General features: G+C 42.0%; 1 protein-coding gene across 49 annotated transcripts in view; it reads right to left on the minus strand.

Annotated features, from left to right (window-relative positions):
• Window positions 1–24,627, minus strand: part of CLASP1 (cytoplasmic linker associated protein 1) — a 289,654-nt gene that overhangs the window by 205,574 nt on the left and 59,453 nt on the right. The gene's annotated exons all lie outside the window — the stretch shown is intronic.

The following is a 24,627-nucleotide window of genomic DNA, read 5'->3' on the forward strand; positions in this document are numbered from 1 at the left end:
TTTAAAAATTTTTTACTTTTTCTTTGAGTTCTAATTTCCTGCCCTCGAATATCAACTTCCAACTTTTTGTAAAACAAAAAGGCCCTGAGAATACAGAACAAATTCTTAGCTCTGGGGAAATTATCTTCTTTTATATTACCTTCCACTCTTATCTAATCCTGATTTCAAATTTCAAAAATAAGCCAGACCAAATTTGGGAGCAATAAACAAAAAAGAATGAGCCAAGGGGTGAAAATAAGAGTTCACTATATTCATTTGTTTTCATACTGCTGATAAAAACATACCCAAAACTGAGCAATTTACAAAAGAAAGAGGTTTATCAGACTTACAGTTCCACATGGCTAAAGGCAAGGAAGAGCAAGTCACATCTTATATGGATGGCAGCAGGCAAAAAAAGAGCTTGTCAAGAGAAACTCCCGTTTTTAAAACCACCGTGAGACCCATTCACTATCACAAGAACAGCACGGGAAAGACCACAGGGTCCCACCACAACATGTGGGAATTATGGGAGTTACAAGATGAGATTTGGGTGGGAATACAGAGTCAAACCATATCACTCATGATGTAATTATTCCAAATGATGAATCCACTGCTTAGCTAAAGGCAATGATGAAAAATAAAAAAAGGCGGGGGGTGGGAGGGAACAAAAAAAGGCAGGTGGGGGGCAAGGGGAGAAAACTAACATTTATCCATTCATGTTCCATTGTATGAACCATGTTTTAGGAATATATTCTTTCTGAGACCCTCTCTGGCCCAGCACTGGACAATCTCATATCATGATTAAAATGGTTGACTTCTATAATTAAGGACTTCCCCCTAACTTAGAACCACTAAAGAATTACCAAAGATTTTGGTCAGAAAGGGCCTTTGGTCATCACCCTGTATTTGATTTACCTTGTTTTAGTGGCAGATTTGTCACCTGTACTCACATCCAAGTCAAAGGGGCTCCAAAGCCCAGCTCTTTCTATGATATTTTATTCCCAGGGGTGGAGAGAATCAGGAATCCAAGTCCAAAGCTATGCCACTTAAACATGGGAAGCCAGCATTCATTTTTATCAAACTTTGCTCTTGAAAGCCCATCAGAATGGCAGAAGTACAGGTTATCACCAAAATGACCCAGAGAACTGGAGCATAGGGAGAACACAAGCAGCCATCAGCAAATAAAATTTTTTCCCAAACACATTTTAGGAAGAAAAGAGAAGGAAAGCCACAACCAGAATATATGCTCAAGGGGGCTGAGGCTGGCATGAAAGCTTATCTTCCTGGTCCCTAAATAAGTTCTGGGTTCCTGCGGCAGCTATGGGGTAAGAAAGACTGGGACACTAGGATAAGCAGGAGAACGCAGGCGGACAAGGGGACTATCGCCACCAGAGAAGAGAAGTTACATAGCAGGCAAGGAAAGGACAAGGAGAAGGGCCTATGAGCAGGCCAGGCTGGGCCCTCTGCACAGAGGCTCGATTCTGTGATGAGATGAGAGTTCACGTATTTGCCTCTCATCGATAGTCTATGAATAAGGTAACCGTGTAATTTATCATCCGAAGTGCGGAACTTTGAGGTTCAAAGAGAGTGCTCTTATACCAGGGCAAAAGGCATAAATAGGGAATGTCCCAGGCCACACCACATGGACATAGGGTCTCTCTAGGCATGAGTTCCTCAGGGCCGGAAGCATGTCTCATTCTGCTCTGTATTCTCAAGACCAAGGAGGCTCTCAGTAAACACTGGCTAAACAACTGATGTGACTACTTTCTCCAGTAAATCAAATTTACCAAAAGCAATCTGTGTAGTATTCCTACCAGGACTGCCTTGTTGCACAAGTCCAGGAGGTACTGTTACAGCCCCATGCAGCAGCTGTGTTCACATGAAAGAAGCACTTTTTTAAAGAAATTTGTTTTTAAACCCTCTCTAAATGAGCTTTGAAATTAACTTCCTCCACAACCACAGCCAACCAAAACTCTGCCCTGAAGCCACTTTCCCACTGAACTTGCTGTGACCTTCCATGTTCTTCCTCCCTTGGCAGGGGAAGACTGTCAAAGCCCTGAGAGCTGCAGAGACAGCTGATGCCCCATGCTGTGAGCCCAGAGCCTTTTTTCACTAGGCTGCTCCAATTTTGGCATTATCTGACTTTGCAACTCAAATCAAAGATCATCAGGCATGACCAGCAGATCTGCATGCTCAAGTCTAGATGCTGACAGCAATACTGAGAGTCAGCACACACATTAAGAGCAGAAAGATCCTAAAGCTTGTTCTAAGTCCTTTCCCTGTTTGCATCAGTTTGCTGTAATTATCCACAGGTAAGGCACTAAACAAGGGCCCTGGGATCTGTCTCTTTTCCGAGGAGAAAACACCCAAAAAGCACAAGTGAACTTTTTTGCAAGGGTGTTTGAGGGAAGTCCAGAAACAAGCACACAGCAGGAGCTAGCACTGGGCTCTCAGACTGACAGCTGTGAGTCCTATTAATGGACCTCCAGCACCCTTCTTACATTTCACTGTTTTAATCCAAGCTACCAAACAATTCTAATGAGACCAGCCCATAAAATATTCAGGTGCCTCTGAAGCAATCATCTGAAAGTCCTCCCACAAGAGGGCATAGAATGTGGGTAAAGAAGAGAAATGGGGAGGAAAGCAGTGGGACCACCAGGCAGACCTCAAAATGTCTTGCATTTTTTGGATCCCATTATCAGATCACATACTAGATGTGTAATGTGAATTCCCATGTTTATAAATCCTGGAATTACTTTACAAACTATATTGCTCTGTAATGTGTTCTGTGTTGCACTATACGTTGTGTTAAAAATAGTAGCTTGTAAAACGTAAGCAGTTAGTGGAAACAACCTGGTTCTCTCTGTTTTTGCTGAAAGGCTGGGCTTTCAAGTAGAACTATGGCGGAGAACTAAAGAAATATTGTTTATCTGCAAACAGGCCTTCCTTAGGTGAGGGAGATTCAAAGTTCCAACACAGTTAAGCATTGTAGAGAAATTAAAAGCATTTTATTGAGGATTTACTGTGTGTGAAGCACAAGCTCATGTCTTAAATTACTTTCAGAGGCCACTAGTAATTCTGATAACTACCTACCAATGCCAAATGCTCAAACTAGTACCCAACTAGTTCCCCTAACATTCCAGTAATCCACCCTCAATCTCATTACCTCTTACCCACTGAACTATTTTCTAGGAACCTTTTATTCGTCCTCAAGTTGGCTGAGACACCACCATAATTTTTCTACTTTCCAAGACGTAACTTGGTGTACACCCTAGGAGCCTGCTCAAAAACCTTCAATGAACACTCAGAGTATGCTTAAAAAACAGCTTAACCGCCTTGGTGTGGCTTCATGCCCTCTGAGGTTGGGAACAATCTCTTTCTAGGAAGCAGAGTTCAGGGAAAGAGTTTGGGTTCTGAACCCAGATAGCCCCATTTCAGATGCCAGCTCTACCATTTATCTTCACCTATTAAAGGATAATTACGACAGCAACTAATAAGATGGTCATGCGGATGAAGGGAAATAATTTGCCTAAAAGAGCTCAGCAGAGGCCTGGTATGCAGAACTGTTCCATAAACCTTAGCTATTTTCATTATCCTCAGCTTCCACTCACTGAACAAATATCTGAGCACTGCTGTGGGCCAGGCACTGTCCTGTCCTTATGCTCAGCTTACAGACTGAACAAAACAAAGCCCTTGCCCTCCAGAAGCCACCCAAGAATGGCGGGAGGGAGAGGACTCAGGCCTTCCCTAGCCTGCTCCAGCATTGCTCAGCACTATTTCCACCTGGAATGTTTACTTCTACATGTCCAAATCCTGCCTATCTTGTAAGATCCAGCTCCAGGTGCTGGATTTCCAGAAGGGTTTGCTAGTTACCTCCACAGAAGAACAGCCTGGACTCAGCACTCTGCAACTCTTGTAACTGGTTGGCTGTAACATAGGACACGAGGTCCTCCCACGCAAACTACATCTCCTCTGCTACAATCTCTAGTTTAAAAGCAGGGAATATAACTTTTCTCTCTTTAACTCCCTGGCACATCTTATCTTCACTCATACACACACACACACACAGAGAGAGAGAGAGAGAGAGAGAGAGAGAGAGAGAGAGAGAGAGAGAGAGAGAGGCAAATAAATCCTAATTAGCCTCTCATCATGCTATGATTAAACCACAAAACCTAAAGAGAAATCTAGACTACAAAGAGGTGTTAGGAAAGAAAAGAAATACCTTTGGAGAACCACATAATACACTATCAGAGCTTAGTGACTTATCTTGGCTAAGAAGTTGTAAAGTCTCTTTCTTTATGCGGCTACTTCTGTCTTCCTAGATGGGGTTGGGAAGCTGGTACAGTTTTGGTGCACTGGCAAACTTCTCAGATTTGTATGCTTTTGCCCCCATGAATCAAAAACAGAAAGATCAAGGCTTTATACACTTTCAGGATGTCATCAGAGTATCCAGTTTCTAATATGCATTGAACAGCGCCAGTACAGAACAGAGGGAGTATTCATCCACTTGTCTAGAGGGCTACAGACAGATGTGTACTGTGCTCTCAGATTCAGGGCTGAATCAGTAATGAACAGGAATGGCTAATGATGCCCAGCCAGAATTGGTTCAGTATGATTCAGAGTTCAGAGATAGCACATCACGGTTAAGCAGGGTCAAAGAGGCCTAGCTTCCATCCCTCCTGGAACCCTGGGGGGGCGGGGGGGGGGCGGCAACTGTAACCAATGGACCAGAGAGGAATGGTCAGTGGCCTTCAGAGCCCCCTGGTCCTCACACTGGGGTAGTCTAATCAGATAACAAATAACCCTCAGAAAACTCAGCCTTTGATTTCAAATAAGAAACATGTTGTATTCTAGAAAAGCAAAAGAAGAAATGAAACAGACATTTCTTTAATAACCATAACCCAACTTTAGTGAAGACTGTCCAGCACTAAGCAAGTAACAGACTCATAACTGAAAAACGGGATGAGTCTATCCAGAGAAAGGTTTTTCCATATGACGGACAAGTGATTCTCAATGTCTGAAGTTTCTATTTAGTTAATGGAAATCTCCTAAAATGTACTGGGCATGTCTATTAGAGAGAATATTCTAGATTTTGGCTTTTCTTGAAGACACCACTACAAATATAACCATTGTGCTAAGCTCAAGTCCATGAGTTGCTTTCCAGGGTCCTATAAAATACAGCAAATCAGAGGAGACCTCTGTCATATCCAGGTTCTTGCTCTTCCCCGACCTTCACTTGCTGCTGAGACACTGGAGGAGACAAACTTCTCCACAAGTTTTAGTTTGGGAGGTGGGAGGAATAGTTTGGAGGAATAGAATTGGTAGGGTAGCCTCTGGCTGTCCTGAGCTGGTGTCATATATCCTTTAAGCCACGGGACTCTATAAGGTTGCTCTCAGGAAAGCCATGTGCCTTCTGGAGATATAACTGTTCAATCCCTCATTATGTTCATTTATCAATAAATATTTACTGAGTGGCCACCATGTCCCAAGTACTGTTTTAGGCAATAGAGACTCTAATGACTTTGCATGTCTTGCTTAACTGTTATCAGACCTCTACCATCAGAGGTCTCTGCCTCAGGAATCTTACATTCAAGTAGAAAGAATTTCAGATAATGGCAAAGTAATTGTCTGAGGGTAGAGACTGTTTTAGGTAGGGAGGTCAGAGAAGGTTTCTAAACAGTGAGTTTAAGCTAAGACACAAATGACAGGATGTAGCTCCTAACACAGAGATTGGGGAAATGCCAACTAGGCATTAGAAAGCCCTCTAAAGCACATTCTAAAGACAGAAAGACAAGGGTAGCTAGAGAACAGTAAAAGACCAGCAGGAATGAGAACAAGGCCAAGAGACAGCTAGGGCTAGGCCTTGGGTATAGGTCATTTACCCTTGTAAGGTAAATGTTTCCATTTTATTTTAAGTATAATGGGAAGACACTCAAGAGAGTTAGGCTGACAAGTGATAGAACCCAATTTATGATGTTAAAAGATTTCTTGGGCCCGACGTTGTGGCTCACACCTGTAATCCCAGAACTTTGGAAGACCAAGGAGGGCAGATCACCTGAGGTCAGGAGTCTGAGACCAGCCTGACCAACAGGATGAAACCTTGTCTCTACTAAAAATACAAAAAATTAGCCAGGTGTGGTGGCACATGCCTGTAGTCCCAGCTACTCAGGAGGCTGAGGCAGGAGAATTGCTTGAACTTGGGAGGCGGAGGTTGCAGTGAGCTGAGATCGCTCCACTGCACTCCAGCCGGGGCAACAGAGTGAGATTCTGTCTCAAAAAAAAAAAAAATTACCTGATATGCTGTGTGCACTGGAGGCTTCGCCACGGCCAACCCTGTTTGTAAACTGTGCTGATGTGACAATAGCATATAGTGGTTAAGAGTGCAGACTCTGGACCTAGATTCTGCTACTTACTACCTGTGTAACTTTCAGTCAATTAATTTCCCTATGTGCCTCAGTTTCTGCATCTGTGAAAGGAAGATATTTGCTATTTTAGTTTCCATTTTAAGAGAAAAAGTAAAAGGGGGCATCTAAGGGTCTAAATATCACTAATATGACACAATTCTTTTTCCAAGAGGCCTCTGGCATATTAATCTGTTCTCTTCTCTCTCCCTCCTTCTCTCCCTCCCCACCCAACTTCCAAAGGAACCAGACAGGTGGCACAATCTTGTTAACAAAGTAAAAAGTGCCCCCTCCTTTTTATTGCTGGAGACTATCTCTACGGTGAGAGGAAGAAGTATGCCCAATAGGTGAACTAGGATTTAGTGCACCACTCAGTAGGACACTGTTTCTTAAAGATAAAGCCAGTCTTCTCTTATATAAAAAGCTTATCCTTCTCAAAGTGAAAAATATTTCTGTGACTAAAGTCATTCATGCTGAGCATTTGAGCAACATGGTAGAATCCCACATGCCTGATTGCTCATTTTCTAACAGCTGCAGACAGACTCTAGTGAACTCTTAATGATCCACGGGGCTTTCAGCCTGCCATGCATCCTCTATTACAGCAAGCATATAGTTTGCAATATCAGGAAGCCCGGCTTCTCCCTTCAAAAGGCATGAGGGGGTGAGTGTATCAATATTCCTTATACAATGTGAAAACTAGACTTTCTTTTTTTTTTTTTTTTTTTTAAATTGAGACAAGGTTTCACCATGTTGGTCAGACTGGTCTTGAACTCCTGACTCAGGTGATCCACCCATCTCGGCCTCCCAAAGTGCTGGGATTACAAGCATGAGACACCATGCCCAGCCAAAGAAAACTAGAATTTCTATGTCTAGATTTCCTTCACTGGGACCCTGTATGTTATAATATCATGATTTTTCTATTTTGAATTTTCTGAGAACAAATCACAATTTAAATTGAAGTTCTTCAATTACTAACAAAGGTCAGGATGGATGCCAAGGCTTTCATCCAACTTAAACTCATTTTCTGAATTTATTGGATAGGGAGGAAACAAGGAATATTCCTGGCTGATTCCCAGGTGTCCCCTTCCACTGGCTTACCCCTACCCACTTCATTCTCATGAGAAATTGAAGTCACCCATGGGATCTGAATGCCCATTAGAATCTTCCTGCCTTACAGAACCATGGCTACAAATTCATCCCTCTCATAAAACTATACTGAATTAGGATACAACTGTAAGAAATGGTCACAGGGATTTTTGTTTTTTTAATGACAAGGCACATTAAGTAAAAAACACAAAGAAAAGGCTACCTCAAATACAAGCAAGCAGGAGACATTACACAGCTTAATATAATCAAATGCATTTAGTTAGTGTTTGGGTTTTGTTTGTTTGTTTTGTTTTTTGAGACAGAGTCTAGCTCTGTTGCCCACATTGGAGTACAGTGGCACAATCTCAGCTCACCACAACCTCCGCCTCCCAGATTCAACTGATTCTCCTACCTCAGCCTCCCAAGTAGCTGGGACTACAGGTGCGCACACCATGCCAGGTTATTTTTTTTTTTTTCCTTTCTTTGTATTTTTAGTAGAGATGGGGTTTCACTATATTGGCCAGGCTGGTCTCAAACTCCTGACCTCGTGATCTGCCCACCTCAGCCTCCCAATGTTTTTTGTTTTTCTTTTGAGAAGGGGTCTCACTCTGTCACCCAGGCTGGAATACAGTAGTGTGATCCTGGCTCACCACAATCTCCACGTCCTGGGCTCAAGCAATCCTCCCACCTCAGCCTCCCAAGTAGCTGGAGTTACAGGTATATGCTGCCACGACCAGCTAATTTTTTTTTTTTTTTTGTAAAGATGGGCTTTCACCATGTTGCCCAAGCTAATATAATTAAATTTAATAAGCATTTACTGTATGCTGGGTACGGCTGTAAAAGCAACGGGTTCAGACACACACAAAAAAATCAAACTATGGCTCTCTTCTGCAAAAATATCAGTATTATAGTTGATATCAATAGTATATTGAAACAAGTATGCAAATGGCAACAACGTAAAGCAAAACAAGGTCTGGCAAAGTGGAGCATGGGCTCAGTGGTGGGGAACAAGCCATCTGAACTGGGAAAAACTAGCACAGGCTTCACAGGAGCCATAGCATTTAAGCTGAATCTTGAATCATAAAAAGAAGTTTGACAAGGACAACAAAAGGCAATCCATACCGAGGAAAGTAGAATGAGGTGGTGGGAGGATGCACCAAATCGGTATGACTACTTATGGAGGGAATGTGGTGGAAGAAAGGCAAAGAATGGCATATTTGAGACAAAAATATCAGAAGGTATTGAGTATCGTGCTCAGGGGTTCAGGCTTTCTTCTTTAGGCAGCAGAGAACTCGAGGCTTCGGAGCAGAGATGGATGAACAAATCTGTGTTTTACAAAGCTCACCTGTAATAGATGTAGTTCTGAATACAAAAAAAAAAAAAAAAATAGAGAGAGAGAGAGAGAAAGGGAGCCACTTGGCCTAGGGAGAGAAAATAGTTGGAAAGCAGCTTCAACAGGCTATGGAAGAGAGAAATGGCATCTGATTCCTATCGCAGAGGCAGGCTTAGAAGAAAAAAAGGCAGAGGTCTGATTGGTAAATGCTTCAGATAAAATAACAGATGACATTTTCTTCATGCTCTTCTGCCATTTTCAAATAGGTACACATTCTTAAAGGTGAGGGGGAACAAACAATTATTTCAGAGAAAAAAAAACTACTAAAATGTATTGACAATTGGATTGTATGTGCTGGAAAAGAGGAACATTTGAGACATAAAGAGTTAAAAGTGGCCAGACGTGATGGCTCACACCTGGAATCCCAGCACTTTGGGAGGCCAGAGGCGGGCAGATCACAAGGTCAGGAGTTCCAGACCAGCCTGGCTAATATGGTGAAACCCCGTCTAAGAATACAAAACTTAACTGGGCGTGGTGGCGCGCCTCTGTAATCCCAGCCTGTAATTCAAGCTACTCAGGAGGCTGAGGCAGAAGAATCATTCGAACCTGGGAGGCAGAAGTTGCAGTCAGCCAAGATCGTGCCACTACACTCTAGATTCGGCGATAGAGCGAGATTCCATCTCAAAAAAACAAAACAAAAATTAGCCGGGCACAGTGGCGCACGCTTGTAGTCCCGGCTACTCAGGAGGCTGAGAGGCAGGAGAATCACTTAAACCCGGGAGGCGGAGGTTACAGTGAGCCGAGATCGCGCCACTGCACTCCAGCCTGGGCCACAGAGTGAGACTCTGTCTCAAAAAAAAAAAAAGTTAGGGCCAGCACAGTGCCTCACGCTGTAATCCCAGCACTTTGGGAGGCTGAGGTGGGCAGATCGCTTGACCTCAGAAGTTTGAGATTAGCCTTGGCAACATGGTAAAACCCCAAGTCTACCAAAAATATATATATAATAAATTATTATTATTATTATTTTTTTTTTTTTTTGAGACGGAGTTTCGCTCTTGTTACCCAGGCTGGAGTGCAATGGTGCGATCTCAGCTCACTGCAACCTCTGCCTCCTGGGTTCAGGCAATTCTCCTGCCTCAGCCTCCTGAGTAGCTGGGATTACAGGCACGGGCCACCGTGCCCAGCTAATTTTTTGTAATTTTTAGTAGAGACGGGGTTTCACCATGTTGACCAGGATGGTCTTGATCTGTTGACCTCGTGATCCACCCGCCTCGGCCTCCCAAAGTGCTAGGATTACAGGCTTGAGCCACTGCGCCCGGCCTGTAAATTATTATTTTTTAAGTTATAAATTAACTTAAAAAAAACTTCCACTGATGGTGACTGGTCATTCCTCAAACCTAAACAAGAACAAAGGAGGAAAGAAAGCATATTTCATCCATCATCATCTTCTGGCCAATGAGAAAAGGGAAAGAGTATTAAATCTAGTTCAGGTCCCACTTACCCAGAGCCAGACTAAAATTACTCTGCAGTGCTCATATAAACACAGTTTTCTTTCTTTCTTTTTTTTTTTTTTTGAGACAGAGTCTTGCTCTGTCACCCAGGCTGCAATGCAGTGGTGTGATCTCAGCTCACTGCAACCTCCACCTCCCTGGTTCAAGCACTTTTCCCTGCCTCAGCTTCCCAAGTAGCTGGGATTACAGGCATGCACCACCACGGCCTGCTAAGTTTTGTATTTTTAGTAGAGATGGGGTTTTGCCATGTTGCCCAAACTGATCTCGAACTCCCGACCTCAGGTGATTTCCCCGCCTTGGCCTCACAAAGTGCTGGGATTATAGGCTGTGAGCCACTGCGTCCAGCATAAGCAAAATAAATATAAACAAAGGAATGTGTAAACAATGTGACAACAGGATATGGTTAAGAAACCATTTTCAAGTTTAAAGTCCTTTTTAAAGTGTCCTTAGGATGCCAAGAATGTATATGCCAATAAGTTAGTTCTCTAAGTATTTAAGACATCTGTTAGATAACGTTATTGCACTATTTGGCCCAAAAGTATCATGGTCTGTATACCACATTCACTACAGTTAAATCATATTTCTCCATAGTCTAAGTTAATTCTCTCATATTAAGTGATATCTGTTCCTATTACCCTGTCACTTCAAATCTGAAATGCTGAATTAGGAGACTTTTCAGTTCAAAAGCCAATGGGAAATTGGCTTTTGTCCAATTTAAGTACAAATAAAACTAAATGAATACATGTGAGTAAAATTATTAGGTTTGTACCAGTGTCACTATCCTTGTGATTTGATTCCATAGTTTGGCCAAATGTTACCATTTTGGGAAACTGGGCATTTATAAAAAGACTCTCTCTATATTTTTCCTTATAACTGCATGTGAATCTATAATTACCTCAATTTTAAAAGGGAGAGGGTAGCCAAAAAAAAAAAAAAAAGCCAATGGGCAACTCTGTCCTGTGAAACCCTATTTGCTTTGACCACATAGAGACCAGCAACAAAAAGGGAAGCTTTGCAGAGACTAGAGTGGTGGTTATCAGGGTGTCTGGGGCATTTAGCTAGGGTAATACAAAATTAACTTTAAGGGATCTATTGTACAACATGGTGACTATGGCTATCAATAATGTACTATATTCTTAAAAATTGCTGATGGCGGGGAGTGGTGGCTCAAGTCTGTCATCCTAGCACTTTGGGGAGGCCAAGGTGGGTGGATCACCTGAGGTCAGGAGTTCGAGACAAGCCTGGCCAACATGGTGAAACCCTGTCTCCACTAAATACACAAAAATTAGCCGGGTGTGGTGGCGCATGCCTGTGATCTCAGCTACTTGGGAGGCTGAGGTGGGAGAATCACTTGAATCAGAGAGGTGGAGGTTGCAGTGAGCCAAGATTGTGCCACTGCACTCCAGCCTGGGTAACAGACAGAGATTCCATCTCAAAAAAAAAAAATCACTGAGAGATTTTAAATATTCTCACCACAAAAAAATGTGAGGTAATGCATATACTAATTAGCTTGATTTAGCCATTCTACAAAGTATACATATTTAAAATCATGTTGTACATAATATATACAATTTTGGTCAATTAAAAATACTTTTTGTTTTTTTTGGAGATGAGTCTCCCTCTGTCATCCAGGCTGGCATGCAGTGGCACAATCTTGGCTCACGGCAACCTCCACCTTCCTGGTTCAAATGATCCTCCTGCCTCAGCCTCCCAAGTAGCTAGGAATACAGACGTGTGCCACCACACCCAGCTAATTTTTGTATTTTTAGCAGAGACAGCATTTCACTGTGTTGGCCAGGCTGGTCTCAAACTCCCAATCCCAGGTGATCTGCCCACCTTGGCCTCCCATAGTTCCAGGATTACAGGGATGAGCCACCACACCCAGCTGCATTAATTTTTTAATAAAAAAACTTTTTTTTAAATGGAGGCTTTAGAGCTCACTGCTTACAGGTAAAAGCATAAAAATGTATCAGACTCTGAATCTCACAGACTACAAGGGGTAAAAGAGAGAAAATAAGAGAAGATTCGTGAATAATAAGCTTTACACAGTCCTGTAAAGAGGTAAGGCGGGTAGTATTATTGCTCTGCATTGTACAAACCAGGAAGCAAAAGTTCAGTGAGGTAAAGTGGTCTCTCAAAGTCCATGCACTAGAGTAAAGCAAGTGTTCACAACTCAATATAAAAACACAAAAAGGAAATGTAATTTCCTATCAGGAGAGGAGTGGGTGAGGAGAGGCAGAAAGGAGGAGGATGGATAAATACACCTAAGCTAACATCACTTAAGTAGCATAATCTCCAAAGCATCAGTGTAAATATCCAGGCTCATGACCTGGTACAAGGCTTTATATTATGTGCTATAGAGAAGGTGATACAGTTGAATGTGTCCCTACCCAATGCCAGAGGGTGCAGATTCTCGCCCTCAACTAAAAATTACTGATGCTGCTAAGAGCATGACACAGGCCAAAGCAAACCTTTGAATCCCTGATGGCTAGGCCTCTATGATGGCAAGGTATTACACAACCAGGCCTGCAATTATTATTCTTATTTGACCATCAAAAAGTCTTATGGAATACCATGAACAGGAAAGGTTAGGGGACTTTTCATTTATTAAACAAATTTTACTGAGTAACAACTATGTGCCCAGGCACTAAGCAAGGTATTACAGGTAAAATTACTTTTTTTTTAAAGGGGGGCATGGGAGGTAGATATGGGGTGAGAGGTACAGTCATTAATCAAATTATCACAACATAAATTAAGCCATGGTAAATCTTACAAGGCAAAGTTTTGAAGGCATACAAAAGGGATGCAGGTATGCCCAGCAGGAACAGATCTAGGTTACCAGACTTCAAAAACAAAACATAGTCCCTGCCCTCTGGAAGCTCATAATCTAATGAGGAGGACTTGTACAAATAGACTGCTTCAATATAGTCCAACACCAGGTAACAGTGCTTCCTTATGTTCAAGTATGGTAAGATGTTCCAGGCTTATCTACCTTGGACACTTCCTGCTTAGATTTGAAACCAGCCATTTCTCCAAAGTGGCCCAATTCCTTTCACTGGGAATTGGCCCTTTCCAATTAGGTCTGTGCCCTGTGACATGGCTTGAAAGGGCTCCTACTGGCTAATATGAGACCTCAGAAAGATGCTCAAATGGAATGGAACACCGTTTAAAGTGTGTTTAAATTCATGAGTTATATTAATACTAAAAAGACCCTCTGTGGTCATCTTTTGGAGACTGGTAGACACTAGCTCATGTTCTGAAAATCTAAGGAAAGAATAAAGCAGTCAAACTGTCTCTCCTATAGAGAATGTATTTCAGAAAAATCAACTAGTTGAAGAACCAAAGTTCTTTACAGAAGAATCACGGCTAATAAATAATAGAACTAAAGGAAATGACAGAATTAGAAAATGTCCTATTTTTGTGGCAATTGAGGATAACTGAACACAGACTAGTAGGTGACATTAAGAAACTGGCAGTAATTTTGCTAGGCATGATAATGTTACTATAGTTATTTTTTAAGACCTTATTACAGATACATATTAAAATATTTATAGGTAAAATAATAGGACACATGGAATGTGTTTTAAAATTCTCCCGGAGACTGGGGGGCAGTGGAGGGAAGACAGAGGAAACAAAAACAGCAGAACACTAAGAGTTGTTGAAGCTGGATGACAAACATGGAGATTCATCATTTCATTGTCTTTAATGTATGTTTGGAAGAAAAAAAATCCATGACAAAAGGTTAAGAAAAAAGATCCACCTTTATGCATGAGATAATCATCACAATGCATACTTCAAATGGCAAAATGACCTAAATCTCTATCAATAGGAGACAAATTAAGTAGATCAGAACATATAAAAAGGAATCCTATGAGGCCATAAAAATGACCATATTTCAAAGTCATTTAGGCTGTAGTGAGGCATGATTGCACCACTGCTCTCTGGCCTGGACAACACAGTGAGAGCCTATCTTTTTTTTAATTAAAAAAAAAAAAAAAGCACTCTTCTTTTTGCTTTTTTACATTCCAAAAGCAAAATAAAGCAATTGCTTCTTAAAAACACAAACATTGGGGAATGACAGTAAGAGGAATTGAACACGCGTGCGTGCGTGCGTGCGCACACACACACACACACACATTCACTCTGTAAGTCTAAAACTCATAGACTTCCCCCTTTTCCTCCATAAATATCATAAAATTCATCCTGTTAAAGTGTACAATTCAGTACATTTGTTTCATTTTAAAGTCTAAGATACAATTCAGTCTTTCTTAATATAGTGCCATAATGTATCTTCTGAAGAGACCTTTGAAAATACAGTATTATCCATGTCCTTAGACCGTCACTTCATAATATTTTAGAAGCAAGCCTAGTCATTTAATCATATAATTTTTTACTCTCATGTCAAATGCCTGTGAAAAATCAGCATTCTCTCAGAACCAGGTTTCTCTGTAATTTACTATGAAGAAGACAGAGGGGTTTGGGGGGACTTGAAGAAGCTTTCTCACATGTACTGGATTCCTTCACATATGGAATCCCTCCTCCTCTTCTAGCTCATTTTTTAAAGACTGGTGTTTCATACCATAAAATTTATCCTTTTAAAGTGTACAACTCAGTAATCTATAGTATACGCACAGGGTGTGCAGCTATCACCACTATAGAATTCCAAAATATCTTCATCACCTCAAAAGAAACTGTTATCCTTGAGCAGCTGCTCCCGATCCCTCCTCCCCTCAGTCCCTGGCAACCACTAATGCAATTATCATCCTCACTAAGCCTATTTTGTTGGTGAAGGGGAGAAGATGCAAGACATTCATTCTTGAATCATAGGATCTCCATTCTATGAGGTCTGTAATATACAAAGAACATACTTCAACTCCACATGTACCATTATGCATTGAGGAAATAAGCATCATCCTCTTGAATTAATCCTTCTACTATAGAGCAGAAATCAAACCAAACTGCCAGATTTGGCTTACTCTGACTGCATTGCTAATAAACTCTGAACATTTGGCATGGCATATTTCATAATCTTCTATCTCAACAGTCTGAAGCAAAAATAACAAAAAAAAAGAAAATCTACAGCAATTACCACGAAAAAATAAACTAACTTTAAAAAGTAGTAAATGAAGTCATTAAAACAAGCTAAATTCATACCAATGTTTGCTCATTTTGTTGGCAAAACTCATCAAAACAGTTCAAGTATTAAATGTAGTAAGAGATTTTCTACAGATTTTTTGTTTTTATCTTTTTAGAGCAATCAGATTAAAATTTAAGGGAAAAAAGTGGGACTAACGCAGTGGAATATGCTTTAGTGGATGCCTGATCCTAACTGTAATATTGCTTGGGTATTGCCTGTATATTAAAGATGAGAAGTTACTTTGTTGTGAGCAGAATTCCAAGAGAATAATTAAGAAATCACTGTGAGGCATGGACTCAGGGAGAGGAGCATCACACACTGAGGGCAGTGGGGGCGGGGCTAGGGGAGGGACAGTGTGAGGTGGGGAGGGTGGGGAGGGATAACATGGGGAGAAATGCTGGATATAGATGAAGGGGGAATAGAGGCAGCAAACCTGGTTATGTATGCACCTATGCAAAACCCTGCATGAGCTGCACATGTACCCCAGAACCTAAAGTAAAATAAAAATAAATAAATAAATAAAAAGAGCAAAAAAGAAAAGAGAAATCACTGTGAGATACCAGTGATCTTCCTTAATTTTGGAAATGCAACTGTATACCTAACAAAGGCATTACTTTTTGCAACAAATCTTTTATTTCTTCATGTAGCAGACAACATAATGTATCATCCATGATCATATCCTGACAAATATCTTCTCAAAAGCAGTTGTGGAAGAAAATTTTTAAATTTCTCTTTATAAAATAATATCTGCCTATTGCAAGTGATTTTAAAAATGCAAGACAGAAATTTAACCTCTCTATAATTTCATCAATTAGATAAACACCATTATCATCTTCACATATTTCTTTCCAGATCATTTTTCTACACATTTGTACAAAGTTGAGACCTTGCTGTATTTAAATTTGGCACTTATCTTTTTCATTTTACCTTATTCCATTCTCATGTCCCCCACATCACTGAAAACTCTTTATAAACTACACTTGCTACAGAGTGCACCATCACCTGGATAAACATGTAAATACTTAACACACATTTATCTTATATTCTCCTAGTGCTGAGTATTTAAGATTTCCCAGTTTGAAAACCACCATTTCTTATTTCAAGTGATTTTTTAAATCATCACGCACGTATTTTTTTCTTGGATACACAACACATGCACAAAGGCCGTATCATTTGGTTCTAAAGGACTTGAATATTTGCAAGCCATTGTGATGCAGGGTAACTGCCAACAGCTACATTCCTGTCTGAGAAAAAATATCGTCCCTATCATTAGGACTTTGGAATGAACAAACAATGACCCATACATTCTTTAAAACACTAAGAAATTAAAGGCCATGCCCTCAATCAGTCAAAAAGCATTCTCTCCTATCTTAAACATGCAATCAGACCCCTCTCCTGACCTGTAATATCAAAAACATGAGGAAGGAAGATTCATTTTGTTTACCTGTGTGTCATTTTGGTAATGGCTATCTATATAGCTGACCTTGAATTTCTAATTTAGATGCTATTTACAGGCAGACCAGTATTTCGCAAAGGTCACTCTGCAAAGGATCCCAGGAACTGTTATACAGTACCCTAGAATCCTTTCTCTGCCTCCCAAAAGGCCTTTTGTTCTTAAGTAAGAAATAAACAAGGCCAGGAATGGTGGCTCAAGCCTATAATCCCAACACTTTGGATGGTCAAGACAGGAGGATTGCTTGAGCCCAGGAGTTTGAGACCAGCCTGGGCAACATGATGAGATCCCACCTCTACAAAAAATTGAAAACTTAGCTGATCAGGGAGGTGCATGCCTATAGTCCCAGCTACTTAAAAGGTTGAGGTAGGAAGATTGCTTGAGCCTGGGAGGCAGAGGTTGCAGTGAGCCACCATACTGCTGTACTCCAGCCTGGACAGGAAAGTGAGACACTGTCTCAAAAAAGAAAAGGCTGGGCACAGTGGCTCACACCTGTAATCCCAGCACTTTGGGAGGTCCAGGCGGGTGGATCACTTGAGGCCAGGAGTTCTAGACCAGCCTAGCCAACATGGTAAACCCTGTCCCGACTAAAAACACAAAAATTAGCCAGGTGTGGTGGCAGGCGTCTATAAACCCAGCTACTTGGGAGGCTGTGGCAGGAGAATCATTTGAACCTGGGAGATGGAGGTGGTACTGAGCCAAGATCACACCACTGCTCTCCAGCCTAGGTGACAGAGTGAGAATCTGTAGAAAGAAAATAAGACAGGAAGGAAGAAAGAAAGAAAAGGGGAAGGGGAGGGGAGGGGAAAGGGAAGGGAGGGGAAAAAAGTAAGAAAGAAGAGGGAAGGAGGGAATGAAGGGAGGTAAAAGAGGGAGGGAGGGAGGAAGGGAGGACAGGACAGAAAAGGAAAAGGAAAGAGAAAGAAAGAGAGGGAGAAAGTCAAAGACAGATGAAAGAAAGATATACAGAAAGAAAGAAGAGAGGGAGGAGAGAGGGAAGGAGGGAGGGAAAGAAAGAAAGATACATGTTTTTTGAAGGAAGGAAAAAGGAGGGAGGGATACAGGGAGGAGTGGGTGGGAGGGAAAGAGAAGGAAGGAGAGAGAAAAAGGAAAGATGGAAAGGCAGGAAGACAGGAAGTCTGGAAAGACAAAGAAAGATTAAAAGAAAGCAAGAAAGACAGCGAGAGAGAAAAAGGGAAGGAGGGAAAGAGGGAAGGAGGGAGGGAGGGAGGGAGGGAGGGAAGGAAGGAAGGAAGGAAGGAAGGAAGGAAGGAAGGAAGGAAGGAAGGAAGGAAGGAAGGAAGATTAGTTCTCTTCCTAAACTTGGTTCTAAGGTAGTCAAAATTATTCTACTGGCTGTTAAAGTGCTAGTCCACTAAAATCCTTATACCTTCAAAAGGTGTTTTTCTTTTCTTTTTTTTTTTTGAGATGGAGCCCCGCTCTGTCGCCCAGGTTGGAGTGCGATGGCGCAATCTCGGCTTACTACAACCTCCACCTCCCAGGTTCAAACAATTCTCCTGCCTCAGCTTCCCAAGTAGCTGGGATTACAGGAACCTGCCACCAGGACTGGCTAATTTTTATTTTTTTTTTTTAGTAGAGACAGGGTTTCACAATGCTGGCCAGGCTGGTCTTGAATTCCGACCTCAGGTGACCCACCCGCCTCGGCCTCCCAAAGTGCTGGGATTACAGGCATGAGCCACCACGCCTGGCCTTTCTTTTCTTTTCTTTCTTTTTTTTTTCTTTAAATTGAGATAGAGCCTCTCACTCTGTCACCCAGGCTGGAGTGCAGTGGCACAATCTCAGCTCACTGCAACCTCTGCCTCCCAGATTCAAGCAATGTTCTTGCCTCAGCTTCTGAAGTAGCTGGGACTATACGTGCCTGCCACCATGCCTAGCTAATTTTTGCATTTTTAGTGGAGACGTAGTTTCACCATATTGGCCAGGCTGGTCTCGAACTCCTGGCCTCAAGTGATCCATCCGCCTCAGCCTCCCAAAGTGTTGGGATTACACGCATGAGCCACCATGCTCAGCCAAAGGTGTTTTTCTTATTCATCTTGTACACCAAGCCAGTGCCCAGTCACTGTGATAAGGGACTGTTGTTGCTCTTCCAAGCATCTGCTGAACTTTTTCTTTTATTCTCTCCATTGAAAATTTAAATGTACTACCCACTACTATTAGCCCAGTGGGAAATCCAAGACTTGTTTTATTTTTCTTACCATACTCCCTAAACAATGTGATTACAAAGCAAGGTTATACCTCTTAGCCAGAGGCTGGATGAAGGACCTAATGGTTTTGACAGTAACTTCCATTCAAATTCCAGTTAAATGTTGACTATGTGGTTTAGAAACTATTACTTAACTGGGAGGGGTCCCAGCGCTAAGGAACCTCTGGAAATTGTGATAAGATTAAAGAATAATGCATATATAAAAACCTGACACATAGCAGGAGGTCAAATACATGGTGATTATCTTCATGATGTTCAGACCATTTCTTTTTGGGATTTTGTTTTGTTTTTCAGACCATTTCTTTTCTAAATCTCCATCATCATTTATCCATTTTGGCAAAATATGCAAAGCAAATATTTCTAATTTACTTTTCACTTCACTCAAGCAAAATTATCTCTCTCTTTTTTCACAGTATGCTCATCAAGTACCCACATAGTACTCATCAAAGCTAGTATCTCCCCTTTCAAGTGTGCTCCTGTTCTTGCTCATTTGTATTCTCTTTCATTCTTCACTGCTATGGTGTGAATGTTCTTGTCCCCTCCAAAATTTATGTTGAAACCAACACCTCAGTGTGATAGCATCAAGAGTTGAGGCTTTGGGGAGGTGCTTAAGTCATGAGAGCAACGCTCTCATGAATGAGACTAACACTAAGTGTTAGGGTTTTTCTAAAATATCTTTATGTAAAAAATGGTGGGAGGGCAGGTGGAGGAACTAGCTAGGCGCTTTTTTGCCTTTCCAATCTTCTGCCATATGAGGATGCAGTGTTTGTCCCCTCCAGAGGATATAGCAACAAGGTATCATCCTGGAAGCCAAGGCCAGGCCCTCACCAAACACTCAACCTACCGGCACCTTGACCTTAGACTTCCAGCCTCCAGAACTGTGAGAAATATATTTATTTTTTATTTTTGTGGAGATAGGCATCTCACTTTGTTGCCCAGGCTGGTTTCAAATATCTGGGCTCAACTGATCCTCCCACCTCAGCCTCCCAAAGTGCTGGGATTACAGCCATGAGCCACTGCTCCTGGCCAAATTTTTATTATTTATAAATCACCCAGTCTGTGGATATTTGCTTACTGCAGCAGAAACAGATTAAGTCATTCTCCATGATCACTTTTACGCTCATTTAGATGCAATTTCTTCCAATACTGAAAAACCTGTAGGGTATTCCTTTACTGAAACAGTCAAATCACTGCTTACCTGGTGACTTAAAAGTCTCTCCCTTATTCCAGCCTGATTGAGAATCAACTACCTGAAGCTTAGACTGATCTAAGCCTGGTTTTTAAGGAAAGGTGGAGAGGGAGGCTAAATACCCCTAGGTGATTCTGATATGCCCCACAAAGAGATGATTGCTTATTTCCAAAATAGATTTAAAAAATTAAAAGGTGGGGTATGTACCCCACAATCCTTTTTTTTTTTTTTTTTTTTTTTTTTCTGGAAACAGGGTCTCCCTCTGTCACCCAGGTGGGAGTCCACAATCCACTTTACTACACATTTTGACGTACTGAGAAACCTGGCCCAGTAGCCTTCACCCATTGCACTGCAAAGACACTCTAGCCAACGCACTGTCAACTACGGTCTCTTAAAATGAGACGGCTCTGCAAACAAACTGTTTATCTGTGGCCTCTCTACCACTGTTTGGCTGTTTCGGTACAATTTAAATCCATAACAGGTCATCAAAGGCAAGCAGTGATAGTGCTGGAATGCTGGCTCAACCACAAAGAAATGAAAGAAGGCTATCACACGGGATGCTACGAAATGATCATAAAGCTAACAAGTATTAACTATATGTCAGCACTTATTATATGGCAACCACTTTCCACATACGAACTCATTTTCCCTCACAACAACCCTATAGATCAACACTGCCCCCATTTTGCAGATGAAAAAACTACGGAGTGGTTAAGAAACTTACCCAGTACCACACAGCTAGTGAGAGAAGGTCGAAAGCGGGGAGTGTGAATTCTAATCCAAACAGTCTGGCCCCAGGTTAACTTTTCAATTACAAATTGCCTGTTTTACATAGCTGGAGTCACCTTCAAAGAAAAGAAGAGAGGCCAGGCGCGGTGGCTCACACCTGTACTCCCAGCACTTTAGGAGGCTGAGGTGGGTGGATCACAAATGAAGTCAGGAGTTCAAGACCAGCCTGGCCAACATGGTGAAACCCCATGGCAGGCACCTGTAATCCCAGCTATTCGGGAGGCTGAGGCAGAGAATGGCTTCAACCCAGGAGGCACAGGTTGCAGTGAGCCAAGACTGCAAGACTGCTCCACTGTACTTCAGCCTGGGCCACGAGTGAGACTTCATCTCAAAAAAAAAAAAAAAAAGAAGAGAGGCCGGGTGTGGTGGCTCAAGCCTGTAATCCCAGTACTTTGGGAGGCCGAGGCGGGTGGATCACAAGGTCAGGAGATCGAGACCATCCTGGTCAACATGGTGAAACCCCCCGTCTTTACTAAAAAATATACAAAAAATTAGCTGGGCATGGTGGCGCGTGCCTGTAATCCCAGCTACTCAGGAGGCTGAGGCAGGAGAATTGCCTGAACCCAGGAGGCGGAGGTTGCCGTGAGCCGAGATCGCGCCATTGCACTCCAGCCTGGGTAACAAGCGCGAAACTCCGTCTCAAAAAAAAAAAAAATGAAGAGAAAGAAGAACCCCAACTAAGAGCTGATGAATGGAAGCGCCAACATTACAAAATGCTTTTGAGATGTCTCTGTAACTGGAGAGCATTTGTCAGTAGGTTCCAAAAAAACGATAGATGTAATAGCCAGAGGTAGGTCACAATTTCAGAGGATATGAAGGTACAGAAAGCAACTGCAAAGTGAGATTTAGAACACAACTCCACAGAGACTAAGTACATCTGCTGCTCTCCTTTGCCCGTGTTCCCATTTTCAGGAGTGCATCCCCTGCCCTAAACAGGGTGTGTCTAGTTTTAGAGATAAGAAAGAAAAAAAAAAAAAAAAGATCAATTTTCCTTCTAGAAAGTGATCAAGACCTCAGTCTATAAAAATAAGTCTTTGGGCCAGGCCTGGTGGCTCAGGCCTATAATCCCAGCACTTTGGGAGACCGAGGTGAGTGGATCACAAGGTCAAGAGATCAAGACCATCCTAACCAACATGGTAAAACCCCGTCTCTAATAAAAATACAAAACTTAGCTAAGCATGGTGGTGCGCACCTGTAGTCCTAGCTACTCAGGAGGCAGAAGGATTGTTTGAACCCAGGAGGTGGGTTGCAGTGAGCCAATATCACACCAGTGCACTCCAGCCTGGCAACAGAGAGAAACTCAGGGGAAAAAAAAACAAAAAACAAAGTCTTTCTACGAAGACACTTAAGGTTTCCTAAAAGCATAACTACTAGGCCGGGCACAGTGGTTCATGCCTCTAATCCCCAGCATGTTGAGAGGCCGAGGTGGACAGATCACGAAGTGAGGAGTTTGAGACCAGCCTGACCAACATAGTAAAACACCATCTCTACTAAAATATAAAATTAGCTGGGCATGGTGATGCATGCCTGTAATCCCAGCTACTCGGGAGGCTGAGGCAGGAGAATCGCTTGAGGCTGAGGTTGCAGTGAGCCAAGATGGTGCCATTGCACTCCAGCCTGGGTAATAAAAGCAAAACTCTGTCTCAAAAAAAAGAGCATAGCTATTTAGGGGAAAAAAATAATGACTTTAGATGGCTTATCATTCTGCAACCTGACCACTCCACTTGCTCCTTTAGTTAAAGATAACAGACACGGGCAGAAAGAAGCAAATATATACCTAATACAAATACGGCTGACACTCATTTTAACATTTTTGAGGAATTTTTTTTTTAGACAGAATCTTGCTCTGTTGTCCAGGCCAGAGTGCAATGTCACGATCTTGGCTCACGGCAACCTCCGCCTCCCGGGTTCAAGCAATTCTCCTGCCTCAGCCACCCAAGTAGCTGGGACTACAGGCACATGCCACCATACACAGCTAATTTTTGTATTTTAGTAGAGATTGGGGCTTTACCATGTTGGTCAGGGCAGTCTCACGTGCCTGACCTCAAGTGATCCACCCATCTCAGCCTCCCAAAGTGCTGGGATTACAGGTGTGAGACACCGTACCCAGCCCTTATTCTTTAAAAAGGAAGAAAAATTTTAAATCCGAGTTATATTATTTAAAATTTTTCCAACAATAAAAAACTTACAAAGTAGTAATCTCAATAATTCTCTCCATCCCCCTTAAAAAACACTCTATTAATAGTTTGGCATATGCCTTACCAGATTTTTCTCTATGCATAGGCACAGGTTTTCTTAAACTAAACTATGCTCAATATGAATTAAAATTTAAAAAAGCCACCTATTGGCAACTGTCTTGAGTGTGCACGAATGTGTTTCCATTGTTCCCACATCCACCTGTACTTTGGGGCCCTGTGAGTCTAAACCCTCCTTGTTCACTTTATATGAAGAGCTGCATGTTGAAGCCCCTGAGGCCTAGGTTGGTAGAATACACTCAGCCCCCATGCAATATGTACTGTGAAGCGCATGGCTTTCTCCCAGCTGCTCTGAACATAACTTTTCTCAAAGTAGCATGACCAAGCAAATTGATCCTGGCTAAAATAAAGTATCCCAGGGAAAGAAAGATCTGGCCTTAAGAGAATAAATCTGAACCTTAAGAGGCAAGGTGTGCAGGGAATCCCGCCCTCCCCTCATTCCCAGAACATCCTCCTGTCTGGATCCAGGGCAGGGCTGGAAATTAGGCCTGGAGCTTTCCCTTTCCTAACCCCTCTACCACATCCTCCTCTTAATTTCCTTAACATCTCCCCTTCCTTTCTCATTTTAAAACCCCTGCATTTGGGACTTCTAACAGAAGAGCCTAAACTGGCTCTTAGAAAAATATGTGATGAATAAACATAAGAGCCCAAACTGACTCTTAGAAATATATGTGATGAATAAACATAAGAGGCTGGGGTGGTGGCTCATACCTGTAATCTCAGTACTTTGGGAGACTGAGTCAGGCGGATGGCCTGAGGTCAGGAGTTCTGAGATTAGCCTTGTCAGCATAGTGAAACCCTGTCTCTACTAAAAATACAAAAATTAGCCAGGTGCATTGGCATGTGCCTACAGTCCTAGCTATTCAGGAGGCTGAGGCAGGAGAACTGCATGAGCCCAGCAGGCAGAGGTTGTACCACTGCACTCCAGCCTGGATGACAGAGCAAGACACCAACTCAAAAGAAAAAAGCTCAACTTCACTAGTTTAACTCCCATTCCCTACAACACTATACTCAGTGATGGTTTTAAATAAGATACGTTACATGGTAAGTGTTTATCTGAAGTCCTAAAGCAGAATATAAATCCCTTGCACATAACAATACCTAAAGAATTCAAACTTCATATTTTTAATATACAGAAAAAATTGGCATCATGTCCATAAAAATACTGGTCTTTTGGTAGTAGAATTACAAAATATAGTATAATCACTAAGGATAAATCCTTGATTTAAAGAGGTTGGGAAAGCTGGAAAAGGTCTTGCTTGGTGACTCA

This window comes from Callithrix jacchus, chromosome 6 (assembly GCF_049354715.1).
Source record: "Callithrix jacchus isolate 240 chromosome 6, calJac240_pri, whole genome shotgun sequence".
NCBI lineage: Eukaryota > Metazoa > Chordata > Mammalia > Primates > Cebidae > Callithrix > Callithrix jacchus.